The sequence below is a fragment of the Gavialis gangeticus genome, unplaced genomic scaffold (assembly GCF_001723915.1).
Source record: "Gavialis gangeticus isolate Ggan-Ray unplaced genomic scaffold, GavGan_comp1, whole genome shotgun sequence".
In the NCBI taxonomy this organism is placed as follows: Eukaryota; Metazoa; Chordata; order Crocodylia; family Gavialidae; genus Gavialis; species Gavialis gangeticus.
Genome location: NW_017729022.1, coordinates 117,572,115 through 117,580,649, shown reverse-complemented (window position 1 = coordinate 117,580,649; position 8,535 = coordinate 117,572,115). Strand labels below are relative to the sequence as shown.

The following is an 8,535-nucleotide window of genomic DNA, read 5'->3' as shown; positions in this document are numbered from 1 at the left end:
CTGCCCCGCGCGCGGCGGGGCTGGGGGTTGGGGCTGCGGCGGGCCCGCCCCGCCTGTGCTGCGCGGTTGGGCCGCGCTTGTACGTTTGTCGGGGTTGAGGCCGCTTGCTGGTGTGATTAGCGGTGCGCCCCGGAGCGCCATCAGCCCCTCTCAAAGGAGGGCTCTCGGTCTGTGCACAGTGAGGTCAAATAGTGCCGGGGCAGGCTGCCAGGATAGCAGGACTCATTGCCTGCTGCCCTGTGCATCAGCCCTGCCTGCTGCTGCTGCTGCTGTGCGAGGTAGTGGGAGGCAATGGGCAGGTGTCTAACTCTCCTAGGGTCCCTATTCTGATACAGCCCCCAGCTGGACCTATTGTTAAGCCTCCTGTTCAGGGTGGAAGTATTAATTGGTCCGTTTCCTCCCTCTGGGTAGTTCCTACAGTCACTCTTCCAGGAAGTCTGACTTGGGGCATGGGTAAAGCTCCCATCTAATTGAACCTCTTTGCTGGTGATTCCTGTTTCTCTCACTGAATAAACTAATGTAACTTTCTAAATGAATTATTTTATAATAGGCACAAGAGGGAAATCAAGTCATAGTGTCCAGCCGAGTTAGGCTTTCTGCAGTCAGTTTAATTGGTGACTTGGAGTGTTGCTAGGAGTAAATGGGATTTGCTTCATTACACTGCTTCCATGCAGTAGGGGGTACAGGTTAATGGTAGTGACAAAGACGAGGGTTACTAATGCATAAAGTGCATGCCTTTATGGATAAGGATTCTGTGCCCAGTGAGAGCTATCTTTTCACTTGGTCTTGCTTGTCCTGCTTCCAGAAAAAAAACCCTATCTTTCCTGAGAGTGCTGCTCACATGCTCGCTTTCTTCCCTTCCTTCTCACTCCAAAAAAAGCATGCGTATTGAATGAGCTCAAATAGATGGGAGCATAGCTGGTGGTACTCTTAATGTTGAGCAGTTTCCTTTGTTTGTCTGAGGAGGGCATCAGAATATTTGACCTGAGTGAACTTGCTATTGGAAGCACAGCTTAGATTTTTATGTCACAACTTGACTGTAGCAATGATGGTGATGGGAAATGAAGAAGGTTCCCCACCACCTCCTGTAAAATAGTAGACTGACCTGTGGCCTATCCCTTCCCACCCCTACCCTGTACCCATCTACCGTCTTAGGGTAGGTAAAAACATACTGCTTTTGATTTAAATGAAATCCTGCTGTGACGTTGTCCCCATGTAAGAATCTAAATCTCCTGTGATGTACAATTTCAATACAGTTGCATTTGTACCTTTTATGATCCCACCCTGCCACCAGTGCTCCAAGTCATGCCCCAACCCTGCACCTATCTGCTATCCCGGAGCATAAGGAGAACAAGGTAGACTGAAAGCATGCAGTACTTACCAAAATCCTGCCTGGGCAGCATTGCCATGCTTCATCTTGCAGCCCTGACCTCAAAGTGTGCAAGGATTTATCCGCCCTTCGTTCTGGCACTGGGGTACTGGTCTATTTCTGCGTGTTGAGGGCTGATACCAGGTCGCTCTTGGTGTTGCTGAGCCGTCTGGATGTTATAGGTCCCAGGGCCACAGCTGGAATTGTGGCCTCTGGTCCTGCAGCTGCTGATGTCCAATCACTCCTCCACCAGCTGGCGGGCCTGCCTGCTCAGGCGTGCATCCCCTCTGGGGAGCTGTCTGGTGGTGGGATGCAGCTGCACGGCATCAGCTCTGTGCCTGGCATTCGGTGCATCGCCATCATTGGGGAAGTTCCTGTAAAGTGATCTAATTCTTTGGAGCTCATGCTCATCCCCCTCCGGCCTTTGCCCTCTCCTCCTCCACCACCAGAATGCCAGGGCACCAGCCCCCAGCAGCACAGCTGCCCCCAGTGCCAGCTTCACTTTCCAGCTGCCCGATGTCACTGGGCGCTGGTGGTCAGGGCTTGGGATGAGCGTGGCAAAATCCAGTTTGGATAGTGGGACCATCCTTGCATACCACTCAGCACAAGTGGGAGGAAAAAGTCCCAGGGGCTCCTTGTTGCTCGGGGTTGACACCCGGGTCACTAAAGAGGGGGAATTGTGAGGGCCTGGGCCTGGGCCTGGGCCTGGGCCTGGGCCTGGTGGGGGAGATAAAGAAAATAAGGCTCTTCTGATGTAGCGCTAGGCTTCTGCCTGTCAAGCAACTTCTGGATGTCTCCCAGAGCCAGCTTAATAAAAGTGCCAGTTCTTGCAATCTTGGTGTTTCTAACATAGCAATATGATTCCTGAAGAACCTGTTCTTTCTTAGCTTTTTGCCACCACCATTGCAGAGAAAAGCTGGAAAATGTGAATCTGACAAAACCCATAACAAGAAGTTTAGAGCATCTTCTTTACTTTATTTTGGGGGACCTGATCTTTTGATTTGTTTTTTAATTGAATGGCTGGGATTGGCAATACAGTAGACTGCACAGGGGTAGATAGAGGCCTCCTTCAAAAGCAAAGGAAAAGAAGTAGTTAAATCCCCTTTTTGGAGAAGGTCCAGTTGGTGACTTGTATGGTGGTATTGCCTGAATTAGACATAGCCCAGTCATGATGATAATGCATCTAAATATAGTGTCTTTGTTCCACAAGGATCAAAAATACATTTCAAACTATATCTGTGAACTCTGGCCATCACTGAAATGCAGTGTAGGGTAGAACACTACAGCTGCTTGCCAGTGTAGACTACCATACAAAACTTAAGACAGGAAGAGAAGAATATCAGAGGGAATATGGACACAGGGAATGAAAATGCGTGGAATTGTTAATGACTGTGTATGGTTAGGACCTTGGTTTTAGGACTCATCTAGAAGGCAGCAGTCTAGTGTCTCTAAACACTGATGTTTCATTCAGTATCAACTGAGAGAAAGGAATATGTACTAGGTCTCCAGTACCACTTTTTGTCCAAGGTGATCCTGGCCAGAATCATTCCTACTTAGTTTGAGCTGATGAGCTTGCAGCTAAAGATAATGTGGTCATTTACTGTGTCTTAAGGCTATGCTATGGCTCTGATAATTTCATTCCATCAGCCTCTTCAGGGCTTTATCGAAGTCTTTTTTTCATCTCCTGGGATGGTCTTGAGATGTCTTGGAGATGCATGCAGGGATTTTTTTAATGTCAAATTAAAAATGAGGTTTTTTTTGGTTAGTGAGCTTGAATGAAAGCATTCAGATAGAATTTTAAATAATTCAAACACTGTTACAAATGATTATAGGACTGCCTAAGCCTCAGAGATGGATTAAATTAATTTTTTTGTGCTGTTGGTTACACTATGTATGTCAACAGTTCAAGAATCCTATGCTAGCCACCAAATGGGCTACAGTTTCTGAGCTGGAGATACCATGTGCAAACTTTCAAAAGTCTCCAGAGCTCTACAAGGCCTTGACCTGCATGCTGAGACTACCAGCAATGGTGTCAACTATTCCGGGGTTTACTGGAATGCTGAGACCTTTCCCATAACGGCTACATTGAATTGCCCAGGTAATTTCACTTTTCTTTGTCCAGCCAGAAGCTTTTCCCTTGTGTTTGCATAATGGCTAACATAGTGCGGGCTCAAGTATTGTATTTAAAATATGAGAGCTGCTTTTGTTTACAGCCAGTTTAGGCTAGGTTAGTAATAGTACCTAAGAGGCAAACAGCTGCCTTAAAATAGGTCTTGCCCCAAAAAGTGACCAACCCTTCAATGTCATGGATTTGAATCGTATGGTACGAGTGCAGACTTTTAGAGGAGTAGAATCCATTTTCATGCTACATGTATTAATCCTCTGTGTTCCTTGCCTGTTGTGCTCTTCTGCGAAGATGAGGTAACATGGGAAAATGGTTAAAAATCTAAATCTCTTGTGATTGCAACTCCAACACAGCTAGCAGCTATACCTTTTGTGTCCCTCCACCCCCAATGCAGCAGGTCCCACTCTAGCTCTCGAAGTCTGTGGAGGCTTGTCCATTGTCAGTTCTGGCAGTGGTGTCACTACTTCTCTAGCAGTTCAGGCCTGCACCCCGTTTGGGAGGTGGCTGGAGATGGGATGCTGTGTGCTTGGCTCCTTGGCTTCTCTCCTTGTAGTAGGAGGATGCATTTAGTGCATCACTGTCACTGGGGAAATTCCTATAAAGTGATCTCACCCAGTGGAGCTCAGGCTCCTGGAACTCATCCTCTCTGGCCTTGGCACTCCCCCTCCTCCACTACCAGATTACCAGGGCTCCAGCTTCCAGCAGCACAGCTGCCCCTAGTGCCAGCTTCACTTTCCAGCTGCCCAATGTCACTGGGTGTGAGTGTGGCAAAAACCAGCTTAGATAATAGGCCCACCCTCACACAGCACTCAGGGGCTCCCTGTTTCCCTGACACCTGGGTTACCAAGGAGGGGGCATTGTGAGGGAAGTGGTTGGCCTGGGCCTGGTAGGTGTGATGGAAAAAACAGAGCTTTCCTTCTCGTGTAGCACTATGCTTCTGCCTGTCAAGAAACTTGACATGCATAGCAGTGTTTGTGGATGGTCCCACAGAACCAGCTTAACAAAAGTGCCAGTTCTTCCAATCTTGGTGTTTCTAGCATAGCAACATAACTCCTGGAGGATCTGTTCTTTCTTATTTTTTTGCTACCTCCCTTGCAGAGAGAAGCTGGAAAATGTGAATTTTAAAGGACAAAACTCAGAAAGTAAAGAAAATGCTCTGAACTTCTCATTATTTGGGGGGAGGGGTGCTGACCTTTGGTGGGGGGGGGGGGTTAATTGAATTGATGGGATTGGCAATATTGTAGTAAGAGTGCATAGGGTTGGATAGAGGCCTCCTTCAAAAGCAGTGGAAAAGATGTACCTTTTGTTTCCCTCCACCCCTAATGCAGTAGGTCCCACTAGCTCTGTCTGTGGATGTTTGTCCATCCTCAATTCTGAAAATGGTTTAATAGAATGGTGACCAGATGCCCTTACGTTTTTTGCTGTTGAGGATTGATGGCAGGTCTCTCTGAGCCTTCAGCCCCATTGCTGAATCATCTCCTAGGTAGCTGGACCTCACATTGCCTGTTGACACTGTCAGGTTTGGGGCCTCTGGTCCTATGGCTGCTGAGGTCCAGATCACTCCTTGTAGCCCTGCCTGCTCAGGCGTCCATCCCACCTGGGGAGCTGGCTGGAGGTAGTGCTCAGCTGTCTAGCCTCAGCTGCTCACCCATCCCCTCACACTTTCCTGTGAAGTGTGAGGGTGTGTTTGGTTCATTGCTGTTGTCAGGGAAAGTCCTATAAACTAGGCTCACCCAGTGGAGCTCAGGCTCCATTTTCCACCAGCCCTGGCCCCTTCTTCCTCCTCCACCAGACAGCCAGTGCTCTGGCCCTCGGTGGCATAGCTGCCCCCAGTGCTAGCTTCACTTTCTAGCCCTCAGGCACTTCTGTGAGTTGGCACGTAGGGCTGTGTGCAAGTGTGGCATAAGACAACTGGATGAGCAACACTCAGTATGTGTGTGGGGGGGGGGAAGGGGGTTTAGGGGTCATTAAGGAGGGGACCTTGTGGGGAAAGCAGCTGGCCTGACTTGTGCCTGGGGAAGGAGCTGGAGAAAATGGAGCTTTTCTGATGTAGTACTGTGCTTCTGCCTGTCAAGAAGCCCTGGATGAAGGAGTGCTTTAAAGTTGGAGAGGATTTGCTGCATCAGAATGGTTCTTGGATTACACACAACAATTAGAGCATACCAGCTGTTGCCCTTTTTAAGTGTTCCCTTTTGGAAGGAACTCCCAAAGTTCCTGTGTCCACACCCTGAATGTGAGGATGCTGTGTAGTTGCCGACTTCAGAAACGGAACAGATACTATAAAGCAGAAAGAAGGTGTGTTGTCTTTGTGTTGCCATACAAACTTTTAATGTGGTAAAAATGTCAAGTAAATATGTCCATGCCCCATGTCATGTCACAAATGCCCAAAATTTGTCTATGATGTACCTGGTATGAATTTATGCTGCTATTTTGTGTCAGACATCTGTTTGCTTTAAGGCCCAGAGCTGCCCATGCTCTCCAGCTACTCTGGGCAGAAGCTTCAAGTGCCCAATCCTGTGCACCCTAGGGATTTTAATTCCAGGTGCAATCATTTTTGGACCCATAAAGGCCTCGGAGCATCTGTCTGGGTTCCCCTATTTGCGGAGGCATACGCTGGCATGTCCATGTTTGCAAAGACATGGCGCAAGTAAGATTACCCTGGGTGCATGTCTACAAGTGGGGAAACCCAGGACTTCCCCTTTTGCAGAGATGCACCCCAAGTCAAATTTGCCTCTGGAAATGGGGAAAACCTGGGTTTCCCTGATTGCAGAGGTGTCCCTGCAGGATTCCCCTGGTATTCCTCTGCTAGCTGGGAAAACCCGGGTTTCCTCTGTATGCAGAGACATGTCCCAGGTGTTCCACATGATTGGGGCCCAACCACTCTTAGGACTGCAAAGGATCCAACCTGCAGGACAAGTGACATGTATTTTGCCCAGTGAAGCCAGTCAGCTGTGCTGGGACCCATACTGTCATAGCTGATCTTCATTTGTCTGTTCGTATCCTTAGAGGCATAAGCTGTCCCACATTTTTTGGTGTGTATTAATAAAAGTAAAGATAATTTACACCATGTTGCTGCTGCTTTTACTGCTGCTTGTCTAGCAGAAGTGAGTTTCTGCTGTGACGATTTGGGTTGAGTTTAAGTAGACTATTTTTAACTGGTACTTCTGTTGTGTGGTGTGAAGCATGTCTGGAACAGCCACGTATTAAAGCATTGCCAAGAGCTGCTGCTACTTATAAACTACAATACTTTGGCACATTTGGAATCGCATATTTAAACATTAAGATCCTTTCGTAGTTTGTTCCCTATGATCTGCTGAAGAAAGGTCTCCATGACAAATCAGTTGCCTAAAATGTGTTCTTAATTCTTGATTTACTGTACCACAAATCTTTTTTTTAAAGTGCAATTTATAAAAGCTCTGATTTCAAAATAACCAAAGACATCTGGCAAGTTTCTAATGGTCTGTTACCAGAGTGAGATGCTAGGTTTGCTTCCTTAGGAGTTGATGGCAAAAATACTATTCATCTTAGCAAGGGGGTTGGAAAAATCTGGTCTTAGTATAATTCTAGCTAGTGGCTGACATTTTGCTCTTCAGAAATACTTGAAAATGATTTGTAGTTGAAATGCTGCTGGAACCTCAGTAGCAGCATTTAAAATGGTTGGACAGTGGATGGATTTAAAGTGGATCGCAATCAGTTCTACATAGATCCAGATTTTTTGTGGCTATTCCATTTCCATGTGATTTTTGTTCAAAGAATACCATGCATCTGCCTGAAAAAATGTCTCTGATTTGAATAAAGTGAAAGATTGGGCAATCCTCATTCCTTCTGCAGGCAACAGAAAACGTCCTAAAATCATATCAGTGATTGGGAAGCTAATGGATGGTAAGCTATAGCTCTGCTGAGGCTAGTAATAGATACTGTGGAGAAAAGTTTCAGCTTGTATAGCATTTTCAAGATGGAAAAATACTGTGAGGTTTCTTTTTTTTTTTCCTGCTATAATACATCTTTAAAATATATTGTTCAGATGTCACTTCAACTTTTTTTTTTTTTTAAAGCTTAGCTTGGATGAAGAGAACAGTTGATAAAGGAGCTCGTATTTGACATGTTATATCAGAGATGTGATATAAGAGTGTTATGTCTGTTCCTGTTGACTGACTCAGCTGGTTTTTTAGTGTTTGTATGCAACTGAAAATAAACTCTAATGTACAAAACAATTTGTGCTGCAAACTGAATCCTGTTTATTGCTTCCATTCTCTAATTTCTGGTGAATACCATGTTTATTGTTCAAAAAAGTAATTACTGTGATCATGCTAATTAACTCTCCTCCAAATTACAGATGTTCGCATGACATTGTTTTTAAGATGTCTGAAGCACGGGCACCTTGGCACATTCATCCTTCTTCAAGTACATAGGTAGCAAGAAGAAGTCTTGGGGTAACATTGGACCCCTACGAGGCAGGGCAGGGCAGTTGGTGATGGACACACAAGAGAAGGCAGAACTCTTCAACAAGTTCTTTGCCTCTGTGTTCCTGTCTGCTGACAATGGGGAGCTCTCGGGTCATGGCGTAGAGAGGCCTGGGAAGGATGCGAGTCCCCCCCAACTGTTAGTTCAGACCTAGTTAAGGATTACCTGGAGGGCTTAGATGTGTCCAAATCGGCAGGCCCAGATGACCTTCATCTGTGGGTGCTGAGGGAATTGGCTGGTGTCATTGCGGAGCCATTGGCACGGCTGTTCGAGGACTCCTGGTGCTTGGGCCAAGTCCCTGAGGACTGGAAAAGGGCCAATGTGGTCCCTATTTTCAAGAAGGGGAGGAAGGAAGAGCCTGGCAACTACTGGCCAGTTAGCCTCACTTCTGTCCTGGGGAAGGTCTTTGAAGAAATTATCAAGGGTCACATTTGTGAGAGCCCTGCAGGGGAAGTGTTGTTGAGGGGTAACCAGCATGGGTTTGTGCAAGGCTGATCCTGCCTGACTAACCTGGTCTCTTTCTATGACCAGGTAACAAAGAGCTTAGATGGGAAGGAGGAAGTCGATGTCATCTTCT

The 8,535-nt window shown here is 46.6% G+C and overlaps 1 protein-coding gene across 2 annotated transcripts in view; it reads left to right on the top strand.

Moving 5' to 3' along the window:
* Positions 1-8,535, top strand: part of TULP3 (tubby like protein 3) — a 64,021-nt gene that overhangs the window by 4,446 nt on the left and 51,040 nt on the right. The gene's annotated exons all lie outside the window — the stretch shown is intronic.